Source organism: Heterocephalus glaber, unplaced genomic scaffold (assembly GCF_053883595.1).
Source record: "Heterocephalus glaber isolate CG9 unplaced genomic scaffold, H.glaber_assembly_v1.0 deba00001429, whole genome shotgun sequence".
Lineage (NCBI taxonomy): Eukaryota > Metazoa > Chordata > Mammalia > Rodentia > Bathyergidae > Heterocephalus > Heterocephalus glaber.
This window is the reverse complement of record NW_028258294.1, coordinates 11361352-11380677: the sequence shown is the minus strand read 5'-3', so window position 1 is coordinate 11380677 and position 19326 is coordinate 11361352. Positions and strand designations below refer to the sequence as shown.

At 39.4% G+C, this 19326-nt stretch overlaps 1 long non-coding RNA gene and 1 pseudogene across 2 annotated transcripts; one reads left to right on the top strand and one right to left on the bottom strand.

Annotated features, from left to right (window-relative positions):
• The first annotated feature begins 150 nt into the window (after positions 1–150).
• Positions 151–12683, top strand: LOC106008441 (centromere protein C pseudogene; annotated as a pseudogene). Its single transcript, XR_015451621.1, has 3 exons — positions 151–1371; positions 2564–2690; positions 7083–12683. The product of XR_015451621.1 is annotated as a centromere protein C pseudogene (transcript).
• On the bottom strand, positions 2882–18039 carry LOC110347663 (uncharacterized). The gene is made up of 3 exons (XR_002392393.2): positions 17852–18039; positions 4544–4721; positions 2882–3931 (listed from the first exon to the last, which is right to left on the bottom strand). It is a non-coding gene; the product is annotated as an uncharacterized LOC110347663 (long non-coding RNA).
• Positions 18040–19326: the final 1287 nt, after the last annotated feature.

Below are 19326 nucleotides of genomic sequence, written 5' to 3'. Positions count from 1 at the left end.
AATGGTGTATAGGCTTCCCTAATTTTAAGCTCCAAAATATGTTGTCCTTTGATGATGTATTATGTGATAATGGACATGGGAATAGGTTCAACACAGTTTCCATTCCCTGACTGTTTCTGGTCACGTGTTTGTTTTTAATATTGGGAGAAGAAATCTGTCTGCAGTTAATATTTTTAATCTAACTAGGTCTGGGTGTCTAACTTTTTCTTGTAATTTATGCAGCATGTAAAATGTTGCATAATTTCTTTTCAAAAGAAAAAATATCTTTGTGTGTTTGTTTTTTTAATGTAGTATATTTTCCCCTTTATTTCTTACATTGATTTAAGTTTAGTTAATTCATAATATTTTCACTGTGTGTTTTTTAAGAGTACAATAAAAGGCTAAAGGGGTCACATTTTGAGTCACATGTTATAAGTACACAGGTATGTGTCTAGGAGAGAACTGGGTATCTCACCTCAGCAGGCACTCCTGTTTCATTTGGCCTGGGACAGGAGCTCTGCAAGCATTCTTAGGCAAATGGGAATCACTTGTGTTCTAGATGCTGAAATGCCTCTTGAATGAGGTAAGTGCACACTGATACGTATTAGACACAAAGCTGTGGAAAGTTTCAGATCAACACATAAAACCTTTAGAAATAGGATATATCTGCTATTTTACATATCTGTGAGAAAGTGGTAGGGAGAAACAGAGCTGGGCTCTATTGGGAAATAAAGTTTTCCTAAACTTGGGCTGTGGTTTACAGGAGCCACATTGATAGAAATTGGGTGCCAGCCCTCGGTGTGGTGACGCACATCTATAATCCCAGCTACTCAAGAGGTTGAGTCAGAAAAATGGTGAGGCCAGCTTGGGCAACTTAGCTGGACCCACTCTCAAAAATAAAAAGGGTTCAAGAATATAGCTCAGTGCTAGAGCTCTTGTCTATCATATGTGAGGCCCTGGGTTTAATCTCCAGTCCCACAAAATTTGCAACAAGAAATAAAGCCTTTTACAGATAGAGACCATTTCATGGGATTCCTTAGCTGTGAATGATGATGAGTTTAAAGACAAGACTTTGAAAGCAAAATAGCATATTCCTTATTGCTTGGTATTAAATCCTTTTCAGTAAGACCTTATTCCTCTAGCATTTTTCCAGTGTAAATTTGAACATAGGTTGTAAGTAGCCTGAGTCGGGAGTACAGCTAGACCTGGAGGCTGCAGTTTGACTAATATTTTTCTAAAAAGCCTTTAATAATTATAAGACTTTATTTTTACCTCTAAACTTTACATTTCCATTATCTTCCTAGCAGCATTATTAGGTAGCAAAGAAGGACTGTGTTACTCAGAATTAAGAAAAATGAAGCTCAGGCCCAGTGACTTGATCCAGGTTAATATGTGAGTGATGGATCATGTATATAAACACCTCAACACTATAAAAATGTTTACAGATACAAGTGACATTAGCTTCTCAGAACTGTGGTCCTTGTTCTTTTTGTAGCATCTGAAAGGATATATGTAACTCATGTCCAGAAGTCTGGTTTAGGTGCACGATTACTGCAAGATCTACTTATTTCGGATTTTCTATTTGAATCAGATAGGTTATGGAAGAATCAGAGTAAAGCTAGTTTCAATTTTTTTTCTCCCTTTCCCTCTAGTTTTCCAGTGTAGGATCACAGCATATAACCAGAGTTACAGACCCAGGACAAGTAAATGTGTCAGCTTTCCAATTTACAGCACAAGTTACAATGTACTTAGCTACAATGCCTTACTGCACTCCCCTTGCAAAAACACTTGTGGTGGAGCAGTTAAGGGACCTAGTCCTTTCAGGGACTGATGCTGAGTGGAAAGAACCAGAGCTTCAAATGGATGGGGCATGAAGCCTAGCTTTGTCACTCAGGTTTATTAGAGTCAGAGTTGGTTGAGTGTTTACCATGTTTGTACTGTATTCAACTAATGACCACTCCTTGTAAGATAGGCATTGTTGTTTTTCACCTTTTGTATGTAAGGGAGTTGGCAACTGTAAGTTTATAAAAAACAGCAGTCATAAACTTGGCCAGAATTCAAATGTAGAAGTCTTTATTCTAAGCCCTTTTTACTGCTGTGCTTGACTGCCTCTTCATGTTAATTAGCCCATCTCTGTTTTATGAAGCAATAAATTTTGGGGGGTCTGATGTTTTTGTTTAAAAAATGATTACATTTATTAGACGCATTGCCATTAATCCTTTTCAAAGTGGTCCCCCTTGTTTTGAACATACTCCAGCATTCTTGCCACTTTTTTTTAAAGTTTTTTTGTTTTATTTGCAGTACATAATACATTTTATTGTTTGCAGTACATAATACATTCATCCTGGGGGAATAGACATACATATGTATCACATCCTGATCTTTTTTACTTCCCCTTTCTCTCCCCTCCTGTTGAAATAGGGATATCAACCTCTAAATGATAGAAGGGAAAGACTGTAACTCCTAACCTGTTAGATGTCTGATATGTCGAGTTTGTGTTCTCTAAAATCAAAGAGTGAATTCTAGAAACAACAGAGGTTAAAAGTATGAAATACTTATTTTTTTTTTTTTTTTTTTATACCAGGGATTGAACTCGGGTCCTTGCGCTTGCGTAGCAGCCAGCAAAACCACTGAGCTAAATCCCCGGCCCTGAAATATTTATTAAGGGATAGACAATTCCTGCCTGAGAGACAGGAAGGGACACCCAGAAAGTAAGTTGTCCCCAACCTCACTTCTTGGGAAGTTTTATAGAGCACAACCATGTGGGTACAATGTGGGTTGGGTTAACAGCTGTGATCAATAAGATTATAAGTATAGCTGCTTAAGAAACATGGACCCAATGGGGGAGCAAGTCATGTAGCAAATGTGCATGGAAAGAACAACTCAGGTAGATGATGGCGGGGGGGGGGGGGGGGGGGCGCGGTCTTGATTGCTTGCTCAGGTGGCTGGTGCCGCGCTAGACTTTATTTGACCAGGTGTTATCACTTATCCCTTGGGGAAGTGTGTAGGCCTGGTCCTTTTTTGGTTATCTTGAGGGCTTGGCCCCCAACTGATGTGTCTCAGCTGCAGTTGTAGTGCGTTTTCACCTTTTGTCTTGACTCAAGGGCTCAGCCCTGTCTGACTGCCTATTATATTTTTACCTAACTTAGCTGTCTATAATACTGGCTCCCGTATCCCTAATCCCCTTACCATCTTGTCAAAGAACCAACTCAATAAGATAACTATCTTGGAATTTTGTAGGGATCAGATAATTGATGTCAAGTGTCTGGCAGGTACATTGTAGGAGATTCATACATGTTCTCTTTGTACCTGTGGGGGACAAACCATCTTCAGATCATAACAATAGCCTAAGGAAACTGAATTTTAGTTCTCCCACTTAATAGCTTTATGCCCTTAATAAGTTATTTAACTCATCGAGCCTCAGTTTCCTCTCTGTACAGTAACAATAACCATACTTATCAAATTATAAATTGTAATTATTAAATTATAGGTGATATAAGTGCTTTCATAGAACTGCTGGAAGCACTTGGAAGGTAGTGGTAATTATTCCCTTGTCTTTCTCCAAATTTCCAATCAGGTAAGAAATACAGGAAAAGTGAACTGATAATCTGAGCCAGCCTCCTGGCTCCAGTACAATCACTCAGCCCCATGCTCAGAAGGGCTCCACCCTGGAGGTGTAATAATAAGTCACTGCTGTCCTCAAATTGTAAATGAAAACTTACAGGACAGCAGAGCATGATGCAGGGCTTAGAGCCTTGGCCAAGAGGTCTTGACTCCAGCAGATTTCCTTCTACCCACTCCTGGTACAGGCCTTGACTCAAGCGCAGGTGGAAAAGCTGGAGCTGGGAGAGTAGAGGCCTGAGGAGTCCTACTGGGAGCAGGCCCTGTTGGGTTGGTTTCCTACTGCATACTGAAATGCCAGTACCCAGGGAGCAGGGTGGAATCTGTTCATCTGTAGGACAAGATTATAGAAATCGGACTAATTGAACTGCACCACTCTTGTGGGGAGAGCATGGGCAAGTAAAAGCGAGCAATGACAGCCGGAGCTTCTGCAGTATTGGCCCAGAATTCCTGGTCTGGGCCAAGATCAGAACAAAGGAAAAACTCAGATCCAACTTGGCATCATCTTTTACAAAATGCTAGATGTCATTTTATTTGTATAGTTGCTATTATTACTGATAGTGGTGTTGTGGTAGAGATACCCTAAATCACACTTCAGCAGACCCAACTGCACACGTCCTAGCTCCTGAAACCTTTTTATACAGAAGCTCTTTTAGAAGTTTTCCATTTCATTTTTTAAAATGCCTGTTCTCACTGGCCCAGCTCTCAGAATCAGAAGGAGAAATCTGTTGTGTTCACACTCCTGGGAGAGGCTTCCTCTCCCAGGTGTTGTGTTTTGTTTTATCATCTTACCACAATTTCAGCCTCCCTTTGACAAAGAAAGGAAGATATGGTTGCTCAAGGTCCTAAGATAATTGGAAGCAGCTTCCTGAGCTCCAGCACACACAGAGGTGTGTGCTGGAGCCTAAGGCAGGAGAGAGGAGTGGGAACATCAGTGACTTACTTTTTCAGAGAGGAGGGTTGTGATGTCATCTTGAGATTTCTTCAAAACTCACACCACCTTGCAAGTCTCACGCTGGGTTTCAGAGGCCTATCTCCAGAAGGTGTGTTAAATAAGAACTGGGAGTTGAGTCACTCTCTTGAAGCATTTATTTCAAAGAAGCCACAGGGGAGGGGAAAAGCTGCCAAGGAAGAGAAAAACTGTGATAACGTAAGTGGCAAAGCCTCCAGAACATCAAAGCCTGTTCCCTATGGCCACAGTTCCTATGGACAGCATAGGTCCTAGCCAGGCTCCCTGCCTCACGTCATGCCGCCCTACCCACCATCTGTGGTACATCTTCCACTATTCCACTTCCCTGTTTAAATCTTTTCCCCATAAACAATCACCATTTAGGTAATATAATGGAAAGAATTCATTTGTGATAGCTACAGAAAATGTAAAACATATAGTTGTAAGCTTAATAAGAAATGTGCAAAACCTCTTTGAAGGAAACTTCCTCTACTGTGGGAGATTTTAAACAGACTGAAGTGTGAAGAAAGACCTATTCCTGGACGGGAGGACTCGGTTTAAAAGCCTCAGTTCTCTGCCCCCCCAAAAGTAAAATTTTGAGGTAATGAGTATGATCAAAATACTTTATGCACATTGAAACCCTCCAAAAAACCATGAAACTGGGTAGGGGGAGGATGAGAGGGGAGAGATGGGAGGGGAGGATTAATATGTGCATGTACAAACCTGACAAAATGAAACCTATTTATTACCAATATGGACTAATAAAAAAATTGGGAGAAAAAAATTCTAGTGATTTTGGATTTTAAAATTGATAATTTGAGGGCCGGGGATTTAGCTCAGTGGTGCCGCCGCCCGCCTCAGAAGTGCAAGGTCTGGAGTTCGATCCCTGCTACCAAAAAAAAATAAAAAATAAAAATAAAATTGATAATTTGATCAAGTTACTTCAAATTATTCTAGTTTTTCATTAGAAAAAAATTTTCCAGAAAAAAAATGTGGTAAGCAAGAATAGTGGAAGGGATTTCCCCCACCATTTTTTTTTTTTTTTTGGTACCGGGGATCAAACTCGGGACCTTGTGCTTGTGAGGCAGGTGCCAGAACCACTGAGCTAAATCCCCAGCTCCTCCCCCACTGATTTTAAAATGGATTATAAGCAAATAAAAATTTGCATGGTTCTTGCCCCAGAATAAAGAATGGGGAAAAAAATGGAACATAATAAAAAAATCTTGAAAAACTGCAAGTACAGAATAATTTTGTAATTAAGAAATTTTTAATAAGAAAAATATCAATGTGGAAAATAAACTATTCATTAAAGAATATCAGGAAAATTTACTAATCATTCGGCAGAAAAAAAGATTGGTACTATTAAGTACAAAGCTAAAGTGAGGCTGACAGATTAAAGCCCGTAGAGAAACAAGCAACACTTTGTGGACTAAAGCGTTTTGGTACTTAGGCTGGGAAGGAAGTTGCATTGAGGGCCGGGGATTTAGCTTAGTGGTTCTGCCACCTGCCTCGCAAGCGAAAGGACCAGAGTTCAATGCCCGCTACCAAAAAAAAAAAAGGAAGTTGCATTGATATAGCCTCCAGGATGTGGCCTTGGAGTAAAGCAGCAACAAGATGAACAGGACCGAGTGACAGCAACACTAATGATTTAATTAGAAGGGGAAATATGTACTGGAGAGAAATAGAAGTAAATATATGCTTAATATTGAGCTAGAATGGCCTTTCTATGCAAGATATCAAAAGCAGAAATCATTATTGTGTTTCAGTGATAAGAATGGAAGCCAGGGTCCTAGTTTTATTTATTTATTTATTCATTTTGGTGTCCAGGATCGAACTGGGGAGCTTGTGCTTTCGAGGCAGGCGGTGGAACCACTGAGCTAAATCCCTGGCCCCCCTAGTTTTATTTTGAATCCCTGAAATCTTTTGTGATCCTCCTTTTTTCTTTTCCACTATGAAATTGTACAATGATGCACCTAGCCGAGACTTTTGTCACATTATGTTTAGTTCCCTGTGAACCTTTTGGAAATCCATGGGTTTCTATTGCAGGGACAGTTCTCTTTCTTTGATAATCTCTCCTTCAAATTCTGTTTTTTCTTTTCTGAACTCCAATTGTTGCTAGGCTAATCCTCCATCATTTCTTTTTTTCTCTTATTTTAGTTTTTGTGACTTTATCCTAGGTTCTAGAGCACTTTTTAAGTATTCTATTCCAATACTTCTATGGATCCCTTGTTTAATTTTGGCATTCATATTTAAAATTAGCAAAAAAATTTTGTTTCTTATTATTTGAACTTTTAGACTATTATTCCAGGGTTTCTTAACACTGGGCACACATTTGAACTACCTGAGGCCTTTCACAAAGTCTGATGCCCAAAACACACCCCAGACCAATTAAATCAGAATTTGGGGATGTATTAGTCAGTTTCTATTGGTATGACTAAACGTTTAAAAAAATAATTTATAAGGAGGATGGGTTTATTTTGGCTCACGGTTTCAAAGGTTTCAGTCCATTGTCACTTGGCTCCTTTGTTTCTAGACCTGTGGCAAGGCAAAAACGTCATTGCTGAAGGGCATGGTGGAGGAAAGCTGCTCATTTCATGGCATCCAAGAAGCAGAGAGAGCTGTGAAACAGGTGCTTGCAGGCATCTTCCTCCTTCATTTTGCTCCAGCCGGGCCTGCACCCTATTAAATAGTGCCACCCACATTCAGGGAGTCTCTGCCCCATCAGTTTGATGTCCACTTGCCAATCAGTTGTCTCTGGAAGCACTCTCATGGACACATCCAGAAGTGCTCATTATTAATACCCTAGGTGTTTCTTGATGCAGCCAAGGTGACAGTCAGGATTAACCATCACAAGAGTTAAGACCCAGTCAACAACAGTTTTTAAAGCTCTTCAGTTGATAGCAATCTTTCCTAGCTCAAGAATCACTACACTGTTCTGTCCTTGTTTTAACCTGCATAAAATAAACATCACTGAAACAATTCATGGCCTATATGTAGTAGGTTCACAAATTCAGGCATGTAAAGATATACATTTTTAAACACAATTCAATTTTATTTCTAGCTCCTATTCTCATAGATGAAAGAAATTCAACATTAGTTAAATCAATTTCATTTCATTCCTGGGTTTAGACTTAATATTTTTTTGAATCTTGTTTATGTTATTCTGGGGAGAGAAGATAAATGTGTTTGGTCATTATTTATTATTTTTAATTGACTGAATTATTGGATGTCAAAGTGAAGTAGGATTGGGGCCGGGATTTAGCTCAGTGGTTCCACCGCCTGCCTAGCAAGTGCAAGGTCCTGAGTTAAAAGTGAAGTAGGATTATCAACATTTTGTTTTTCCTTTTAGCTATGTGGAGCCCAGGAATGAAATGTCATTGGTCCAGATACAACATACACTTTAACAGATATATTGTGTCTTTTATAAAAGTTAGCTATACTTTTGCCTTATCCTTCCAATTAACTCTATTTTTCTTCTTCATATATTCTTTATGAATATAAAATTTCTAGCACTGTATCATATATATATATTTATATATATAATATTTTTAAATTATGTGTTTCAGGTATTCACAATCAAGTTATGAAAATGCTTTCATAAACACATACCCACATGCAAATACATACTTGTGCTCTCTCTCTCTCCCTGCCATGACCTTTCTTCTTCAACCTCAACCCACATTAGCACCGTGCACAGAGCCTGACCATCCAAATTGCTTCTCTCCAATCTGAGAGTTGGTGTGCTGTCATGGCTGCATTAACTAAAATATTGTAAATTTGAATAGTCTTAGTGGTAGGACCTCTCTTCTCTGTCCCAGGGTTAACTCTTTGGCCAAAGAAATAGCAGCAGAGAAATTCAGGGTTTGTCTTAATCTTTCTGTAGGAGAGCCACTTCCTGTCTGGCCATCTACCAAGGACACAGAAGAACTTCCATCAGATAACAGACTTCCTCTGTTCATTCTTCCTGCTCAGTTCCTCCTCATTTCTTAAACAATACATGTTTGTCCATCAACAGAAATTTTTTTTAATTTAATGTATTATTTTATCAATACATTATTTTTCTCTTTATTTTAATTATTAATTATTATTTTTGTAAGATTTTTTTTGAGAGAGGGTCTTGCTGTGTAGTCCAGGCTGACCTCCATCACAGTCCTCCTGCCTTAGCCTCCCAAGGGCTGGGATCACAGGCATGTGCCACCATGCCTGGCTTATAATTATTGTGCAAAGTCTCAACGTATGTCTGTTGATACATACTGTTCACCATTGACCATGTTTATATTGTATAATATATTTATATTTATATTGTTTTTGACTAAAAATTTTTTTGATACATTCAATTTCATTTAAACTAATTATATTCCTAATATTATGTGTACTTCTAAAAATATAAAATATAAAGTTTTAGTAGTAAATCTAAAGGTAGGGTCTTTGAGGGGGTGATTAGGTCATGAGGGCACAACCCCCATGAATGGGATTAGTGCCCTTATAACAGAGGCCCCAAAAAGCTATCTTGGTTTTTTCACCAAGCGAGTTCATGTTGTTTGCAACCTGTGCACCCCATATACTAAATACGTGGCATCTTGATGTTGTGGACTGCCCAGGCTCCTGAACAGTGAGAATAAATTCCTGTTGTTTGTAAATCATCCAGTTTACAGCATTCTGTTAGAGTACCTCAAACAGGCTAAAGCACCCTCTATTTCCCTTTTACTTCGTTGCTTGGCTCTCCCTTTTGTCTCTTCTACTTCTCTCCCAATAGCCTGTTACCAAGTAAGGCCTATTAACAACCTAATTAACATGGATCTTCCATGTTTCTCTCCATGCTGACAAATACTGCACCCCTCAGTTTTTAAAAACGTATTTGGGGGAGCTCATGGGCGGGGAGCTTCCGAAGCACTCGCCTACTGGCTCGGAGCCCTCGCGCCCGGCCTGCTAGGCCCGCTAGACCTTCCCGGCCGTTTCTGCACTATTGCCTGCTGCGAGGCCCCCCGAGACTCTGTCGGTGCTCCGCCTCCTGGCGCAGTCGCCGGCTTGGGCTTCGTCCTTCGCCCGCCTGCCCAGGCCAAGCGGGGCCGGAACATGGAGACATCAGGACTGGATCATCTGAAAAATGACTACCGAAGAAGATTTGGCCGGCCTCCCAGGTCTCATTGATGACATTATTACAAATTCTACAAAATCAGGGCTTTATTCAACACCCAAAATGAAAAACAGTTGTACTGAGTCACCAAGCAAAGATTGCCAGAAGTCACATCCAAGGTCATTTCCAGTTTCTTCAAGAAAGAAAGAAGACTCTCTGCAAAGCATTGTAGAACTCAGTGAAGCTGCCAGCAGATCAGTTCAGGCCCATGGAATTTATCAGAAAGTTCTGGCAGCTGATGTTTGTTCTAAAAGTACACCTGACTTGACAAAAAAACTCAGGTAAAAAACTAAACGGTCTTTGAGCTGAAGCTGATGAAGAATTTTACACATAAGTTGGCTCTCTCACTGTTCTTTTGCATGAAAAACCATCTGAATCACAAAATGCTATTTCATCTGCCCAAAAAAGAGAAACTTACACTTTCGGAAATTCAGTACATATGCTGTCTTCAAGTACAGAGATTTCTCTTAAAACCAAAAAAAGGTTAAACTTGAAGATAAAGATATTTTGAAAAAAGAAGAGAGACGAACAAGTCAGAAGTAGAAGATAAAAATCAGGACAAGAAGAAAGGAGACGATCAGAAACATCTCCAAAAAGAGTACAAGATACAGAATATGAAATTCAATCACAAGCTACAAAGAGCTTTTCAACGTTGTTTTTAGAACCTGTAAAGAGCAAAGGTGAAAACAGTCACCGGGGATTTAGCTCAGTGGTTCTGCTACCTGCCTTGCAAGCGCAAGGTCCTGAGTTCGATGAATCCAGTCCCATTGTTAGGCATACAGCAATGGCTCCATCTCATTCATCTCCTCCAAATGATACAAAATTGTTGGAAGATGAATTTATAATTGATAAGTCAGAGAGAAGTTTTGCCTCTCAATCTTGGATTACAATACCAAAAAAGAGTAGACCTTTAAAACAACATACAGTATCCTCTGTTGAGAGCTCTGCAGTCCTTCAGTGTAAGAAGGCAAGAAAACATCAAGAGTGTATCACCTGTGACTCTGACAAGTGAAAAACATTTACATAAAGCTTACCCAGAAGAGAAATCTGAGCCTCTTAATGAAAAAAAACCAAGTACAAGTTGTACTTTGATGGATGAATTGGAAAGTAATTATAGATCTATAAAAAATGTTTTCTGAGAAAGTTGAAAAACCATCTGGAAACAAAAGGACTACAAAGCAAAAACAGAAAAGAAAATTGAAGACCAATGTAGTTGAAGAACAGCCTGATACAGGACAGTCTAAAGATGAAAATATGTCAAATATTGCCCAAGACAAGTTACCAAGACATTCAGACGGAACTTTTGAAGGTTGTGAAGAGATGAGAAATGGTCACAATGCCAAAAAAGAGATGCCCCCTGTGGAAAATATGAAAACAAAATGTGGCACTAAAAAAGATAAGAAAGAATCCAGAAAGAAGCATTTCTCCAGTGAGTCTAAGAGGAAAAACTTGTACCTGAAGAAATGACTTTGTCACGAGAAGTCACAGAATTTCCAGGTGTCCTTCTGATGGGTGGGTGATAAATGCAGAGGAAAGTCCTGTTCATAGCAATTCAGTAAGAAATGATATATTGGTGTATCACAATAGTAGACAAAAACTTGCTAAGAAAATAAATCTGCCATCTAAGAAAATTGTGAAAAAACTATTCTATCAAAAAGACAGAAGACATCTATTCAATGCAGCTCAAGAGTACAAAAGTTTTTAAATGTTAAAGGTTCTGGAAGTATTATTGGCCATGATGAAGTTTCCAGTTGTCCCCAGAATGAGCCATTGGAAAGTGACAAGATAGACCTAAGAAAAAACATCTTGATTGTTCCAGAACAACAGGACACTCCAAAGATCAAGAAGGTATTATGTCCACAGAGAGTGTTCATCTAGAGTCTCAGACCAGTGAAGATACATGCAAGACACTAGTAGAGTCTAATTTGGATTCTGGAGAGTCTAAAACTTCAGTTTTAGAAGAAAGGCTCAACAATTATTTAATGTCTGGAAAGAATAATTCTGATGTGATTAATGAGGTTCAAGAAAGTTTAGATGACTCAAGAGTAAAAAGATCCAAAGTGGCACCAAGGAATGAAGTGCATCACAAATTAGTATTACCTTCCAACATACCAAATGTTCGAAGGACCAAGAGAATACATTCAAAACCTTTGAAATACTGGTGAGGGGAGCGAGTAGATTATCAAGAAACAGGAGGACTTCTGATTGGTGGAATACTATCCCCAGAAACAGTAATATCTAAAAGGAAGGCAAAAGGAAATGTGGGAGAAGTCAACAAAATAGATAATAGGAAAAGGATCTGTCTTGATAATAAAGAAAAAGTAGATTAATGCTAAATCTGGATATACCCCTAGGAGATCCTTTGCAGCCAACTCAAGTAAAGGACCCGGAAACAAGAGAGATTATTCTCATGGACCTTATAAGAGCACAAGATACACACCAATTTTTTGTTGAGCATGGCGAGTTAAAAGTACATAAAACATTGGCATACACCCCTTTTTTCTACTGGGAAGTTGATATTAGGACCCTGTGAAGAAAAGGGAAAGCAGTATGTGGTGAAGATATACTGGTTTTTGTTTTGTTTTGTTTTGTTTTTGGTACTGGGGATTGAATTCAGGACCTTGCGCCTGCAAGGCAGGTGGCAGAACCACTGAGCTAAATCCCAGGCAATATACTGGTTTTTTATGTTAATGTTGGTGACCTTTTGTGTACCTTACATGAAACACTTTATTTGATAACTACTGGGAATTCATTTTATGTTCCTTCAGGTAATTACTACAACATCAAAAATCTCCTGAATGAGGAAAGTGTACTTCTTTTTACTCAAATAAAGTGATGAAACGATGAGGCAAGTTTAACTAGGGGTGTATGTGGTGTATGTGTGTGTGTGCATATATATATGTGTGTGTTATATATATGTACACATACACACTGTATATAAAATAGTTTTTATGGTTGGGACATTTATGTTTGTAACTATATGTGATATTTTTAAATAAAAATTTTACCCAGTTTCTGTGGAAAAAAGTATTTGGAATAATAGTACATAATTCTCTGCTTCATTGCTATTAATAGAATTTTGCAAAAATATTTCCAAGACAAATAGTATAGTTCCTATCTTTTTTTTTAAATACTGAGAATCAAACCCAGGGAGCAATGAGTTACAACCCAGCTCCTTTTAATATACATGTATATATATGTATATATGTATATATGTATATATATACATTTTTTTTTTGGTACCTGGGATCAAATGAACTCAGGATGTTGTGCTTGTGAGGCAGCTGCAGTGCCACTGAGCTAAATCCCCAGCCCACCTTTTATTATATTTTGAGACAGAGTCTTGCTAAGGTTGGTCTTGAACTAGTGATCCTCCTGCCTCAGCTTCCCAAGTAGCTGGGATTACAAGCAAGCACCACACACCCAGTTCTAATTCATTCTTACTAGTGGCAATGCTCAAGTCTCCATGGTGTTCTGAAACCATTTAATATTTAATAATTACCTCTTTCAAGCGCTAATTATTAAGTATTCAAGAATTTTGTAAGGTAGATATTAAATCATTGCCTTGAAATCCTCATAATGGTAGAATTTATACCATGGAAACTGGCAATCGCTAGAAATCGGGGCCTTAATTTTTTACAGAGAGCTGGTACATCACTGGTGCAAGTTTAAAATAATTTTTAAAATAATTTAAAATAATTTTAAAATAAGTTTAATAATTTTTAAATAATTTTAATAATTTTTTAAAATGTACAGACATAATCACCTGTTGATTGAGAGTTCATTTTACTCCTCTTGTCTATTTCTTTTCTGTTTTCCCCCTAGCATGAACAGTACTGTCATAAACTCAAAGAGGATTTGAGCAGCACTCTACTAAAGAGATCTGGCCAGTTTCCCCAGAGGAGAGCAGAGGAACACTGGCATCATACTGCAGCTGCAGCTACTTTAATGTTCCCTTGCCTGCTACAAATGAGACTTAGTGCCTCAATTTTTGAGAATGTTCTGTATGGATACTTTCAATGAGGGGCTCCTACAGCGTAACTTTTCCTTGTCCTCTTCCATTTCAGCCTCCTCCATTTGAGCCCTTCCTACCTATTGCCCTTCACTGTCTCCCTGGCCTTTGACATTCTGAGCAAGACCTACATAAAATAACAAAGTCGGTCCTTTGGGTTTTGGAAGTTCTGCAACTTAAGGAACTGTGGATGATGTAAAGGTTGGGTGGAAGTGGGAAATTTTCTTCATTTGCTTTAAGCCCTTTTAGGGAAAGCAGTAGTACAAGGTATGACTGCTTTTCCAGCCAGGTCTCTATTCCAAATTTCTGTGTTTTAGTTCCAATTTTCTGCTGAGCATCTCCACTCAGGGCCCACAAACACCTTGAATTCAACAAACATCTCCAGAATAGAAACCCTCACCTTTCCATCTCTGACTTTCACCAGCACCATGACATTGAGCAGTGTTGCCATTTCTTCATTTTGTATGCCATGGACACATTAATTCCTGCAGGAAATTAAATGGTGTTGTGCATGCAAAATGCCTAGGTGTTAAAGAAAAAGCTCTCTCTCTCTCTCTCTCTCTCTCTCTCTCTTTTTCTCTAGCTTTCTTTCCTTCCCTCTCACCTTTCTAGAGGAAGAAAATTCTCATCTAGGGAAAAGGAAAAGTTCATAAAGTTGTCAAAAATAATGTACTTGCACTTAAGGTAGAAAATATTCTTTGGACAGTAAGTCCCATGTGAAAACCTTGAGAGGAAAGTGACACTCAGAGTTTGATACATTTTACTATTTTTTCATTGACCAAGAAACTCCAGTGAGAGTCAGAACAGGAGGGTGATGGGACAGAAACAGATTGGAAGCTCATCGTGACTTTGTGTCACAGGCAGAAAAGGGACAGGGAAGCCTGGAGGTGAAGTGCAGCTTAGGACTCTAGCCATGTTGAAAGACAGAGTTGTCTGAAGTCATCAAAAATCAGAGGGAAAAAAGATGTTCTCTCTGAGTTTCTTTCTTTTTTTTTTTCTTTCACCTGAAAATTACCAAAAGCTGGCAGACACATCCATCAGGCCTGGATGAACAAAACCACATCCATCTTCCCATTATCTCCTAGGCTGGGTCATTGGAAAAAGCTCATAAAACATGTGAAGACAGAACATAATTATTTAATACATGGTCAGAAGCTTGAGAGCATTAAGACCCAGCAGCATAGCAGGAAAAGTGAAAGATCACTCACGTGGAAAAGATTGTGGTTTTGAAGCAGAGAGAGGGAGAAGGAAGAAGGAAGGGCAGAAGAGAATGAGAGAGAAAGAAGAGCAAGAATATGGAAGAAATGACGTGTGCTTTGCTCACGATAGCAAGTCAGTGCTGGGGCTGGGGATTTAACTCAGTGGCACCACACCTGCCTCACAAGTGCAAGGTCCTGAGTTCAATCTCCGGTACTGGAAAAAAAAAGAAAGTAGCAAGTCAGTGCTTTTAGAGGACAGGTCTAAAAATGTTCTTTGAAACTGAGCACCTACTATGTGAAGACACTGTTCTAAAGACATTTAAGACACAGAGCTGGTCTTCTGGCACAGCTCTACCACTTACTTGACTTTAGTCCAATTATTTCATCTCCCTGAGTCTCAGTTTGGGGATTTGTAACATGGGGACAATGAATCCATTTTTTTAAGAATAAGACACAGTATGCGTAAAACTCTTTGCATAATGCCTGGATGATATATAGTACATGGTCAGTAAGCCATAGTTCTCACCTACTCCCGCCCCACTTCTACTCTCCTACCAACAAGGTGACTGTCCAGTTTCTGCTTTGCTATGTTCCCAGGGTGTGGTAGATATGCACTACTACACAGGAGGGAACAGGGTGCCAAAATGCAAAGCTGCACTTTAGGAGAAGTAAGTGAACATGCTCAGAGGAAAATAAAATATAAGAAGTATGAAGAGTAAAATTAGAAACTTATGGAAGCTTTTGAAGGAACCCCATATTTAGTGCAGAGAAGATTTGGGAAGGTGATGGGAGCCTGTATTCATCCATCTAGAAGGCTGCTGTGTGGAGGAGAATGAGCTTCTATGTCTCTATACCTAGACATAGATTTCAGGGCAGTGGAAGGAAGTGCTGACTGAGGTCAGGACCATCAAGGTGCAGAGTGAAAATGGAGGCTGAAAGTTTTAGGTAGGTTACTGCGAGACAAGGCTCAAGTGCTGAGTTTTGAAGAGGGGACAGACAATCTTTGCCCCTTTCAATCCTGAGGATTCTAATTCTGAGAATTTCGCTCTATTAGGAACAGTTGTCTATGGAGGTCATCAATTGCCTATTGTGGCTCATTCCAAGTCTCCTCATTCTCAACTTCCTAAATAATAGTGCAACCTTTGTTATTCAAAATAATAATAACCATCATTTCATTCAGATTTTTGTGCTGGTCTGCATGAAGTTTTTGAAATATTTCAGTAGTCTCCCTGCTTCTTGCTGTCACGCAAAGTATTCCCTTTCCCTTGAATCTAAAGACATTTTCCAAATTATGCCCATTCCTCTGTCATTCTCTTAGAGTCCTTCCTAGGTTCCCTGGTGCACTTAGCACCTCCTTTCTTATATTTTTATAGTGTTTTCTTTTTCTGTGTATTAGAGATCTCAGGGGCCTCTCTCAACAAAATTATGAGACTCTGTCCTCTCGCAGATCTTGTTATTCTCTCCTACTTCCACCTCCCCCTAGAAAAATACAAGGTGCTCAATACTTGAGTTTTCTTTATTTGAGTAGGGCAAATAACTACACATTCATCCCCCAAACAAACAAAACAAGCAAGTTACTGATTTGAATGTTCTTGTCCCCTCAATTCATGTGAAATTTAATCCCACCTGCAACAGTATTGAGAGGGAGCTAATTCGGTCACGGGGCTCCTCACGAATGGAGTAGGTGCCCTTACAGTGGTGCTTGCTGGAGGAAGTTTGCTCTTCTTGTCCTTCATCTCCTGCTGTGTGTGAACACCCATTCCTTCCCTCTGGATCTTGTAGTGTTTAAGGAGTCATTTTTAGAAACAGAACAGCTGTCATCAACATTTTGACCCTGGACTTCCCAGCCTCCAGAAATGTGAGAAATAAATTACTATTTCTTATAAATTACTCAGTTTGTGGTCTTCTGTTATAGCAACATGAAACAGACTAAGCCACAAGTAAATCGAAAACCAGTTTACAACAGTTTGTGCATCATGGCTCCTTCATATTCTAGGTCTGAGAAAGCCATAGCCATAAAAGGGCTATGTAACTATGAACTAATTCATATATCAAGAATGACTATGGGGCAGTGCTTAAGTGCACTTCAGTGCTTACAGTCATGTCCTTAAATATGATTTTTACCCTTCTCCACCATAACCCTAATAAATTCCCGGTAGAGAGGACCACAATTCTGTGTATGTGGGTGAAATCTCCAGCTCCAGCACAAGATGTTCTTCAGTCACTAATACACTGGGCCCAGTTTCCTCAGATATAACATGGGGAGAACAGCAACTTGCTCTTAGGATGATGTGATAGAAAAAAAAAAAAAGAAAGACAAGAAAATACTAAATATTTTAGAAGTATTAGTGGCCAATAACATCATTATTTGGCCCAATAACATCTTCTGTGTTACCTCTTTTGTCAAACAGTGATTGTCTGCCTAGTCCACTGCTCCTCTACAGATCTACATGTGAACTCAGAAGGAAATGAGGAGGCCTTTGGTTCACTCTGCTCCTGGGTGCTTGCTATTTCTACCAAGCAGATTTCCTTTTTTTTTGGTACCGGGGATCGAACTTGGGTCCTTGTGTTTGCGGGTCACGCAGCGGAACCACTGAGCTAAATCCCTGTCCCCAACTAAGCAGATTTCCTTTCCTGGGGTCTTTGCTCTAAAAAGGAGAAAAAAAGCACAGGTCCTCCAAAGCTGGGGCATCACTTAAACTCCCTCCTTTTTCTACAGTAGTCTGCATAGAAAAGAAGGAGTATCAGTTTCCCATTGGTAAAGCATGAAGGGAGATTAATAACAATCACAGTTCTTATGAAGATAATGTTCTGTGAAAAATATCCCTCCATTCTAATTCTCAGTACAGAGAAATGGGGTCTGGAAGGCAGTAAAATCAATATGAGTTTGAGTCATACACTTGGACAGATGCAGGAATAACCCAGTTGCCTCAGGAGCCCACTGCTTTCCTTACCTGAGCTCTCCATTAAACTCAATTTGCTTTTCTTGACTTAGGATAAAGTTCTTGTGGTGACTTAAATTAGTCTTGAAATCTGAGCCAATATCACAACCACAACCATGTTTGTATAAGTGCTTGAGCTTATCATTTAAATTAATGAAGTGGAAAGAGCACTAGCTTAGATACTGTTTCTGTCCCGGGTCATGTGCTGTGACTATGCCTGTCATCACTTAGAACAGTCGGGTAATAATGCGACAATTGTTGTCAAAGGTCAGTGCCTTGCAATGATAACCTGGCAGTGCCAGGGGTTAGCTAAGGTTTGTTTCCTTCATTCTTCCTATACTTCACCTGCCCCAGAGTTAGTGCTCATAGATTTCAGGTTATCTTCCTTTATTCTATTTCCAGACAAATGTTTTGATTCATTCCACTGATTTTCTTTCTTAAAATTTTAATTTTTATTAGTACGTGTTTGTAGTACATTATTATTACATTCATCGTGGGGAGAAAATACATGACACATATACATAACATCTTAATTCCCTCCCTTCCATTTCCCTCCCCCATCTCTTGGTACCAGCCCATTAATTTTCAAAGAAAAAATTTAACCCCATCCTTGCCAGGTGATTGACAAAACACAAATTTACCCTTTGTAGCAACAGATAAGAGTTACACCTCAGGTCTTCCAAAAAACTACAACCATGAACCTCTCCTTATTCTCATCATTAGAAAACCCTGATCTGTGAGAAAGCATGTTTATAGAGGGAAAGATGAGCAAAGAATGTCCTTTTCTTTCATTCACCTGCATGCTTGTTACCAGGATTTGGGGTGCTCAAGTCTCCTTCTGAAGGGGATTTCTAAGTTCTTTCTGTCCTGAGTAAAGAATTAAATAAGTGCAAACAGTAGCAGAGTTTTATTAAAAATAGGAAAAGAAATAGGCTCTGCAGAGTGATTTGGGGCCAAGTAAAAGCAGAAAAAGGAGTATATCCTACACTGTGAGGGTGGGCCATCCATAAAAGAGAGAGTGCAGTGGCAAAAACTCAATGGTGACTGCCCTTTTTGTATCATCCACTCCTCAGGCTGATGTCAGGTCTAGGCCATCCTATTAAAAACCTGCTCAAATTCTCATGAGAAGTCCACTGGTAGAGCTTTGGAAACTGTTCTGCGCAGGTGTCCAGGGATTTTGTAATTAACAGATCACACCTACTTCCCCAGCCAGTTTTGCCATGCCCTAATCTGTCTCTTGTTGAGTCTTATCAGCAGCTAAATACTACACCATGAAATAGTTGTGCTCTTGGACCTGTGATCTTGACCCCGTGGAATCACTTTCACTGAACAGTGGCCAAAGTTGGCAAGGAATCATGGAAAACAGCTCAACACAGTATCCTCTGGTTGCTTTTACAGGGTGGTGTTTAGGGTAGTCCCCACACCTCATGAGAACAAAGTCTTCTCACTGAGGAGCCATGGAGCATTCCTCACAGGACCAGCTCACA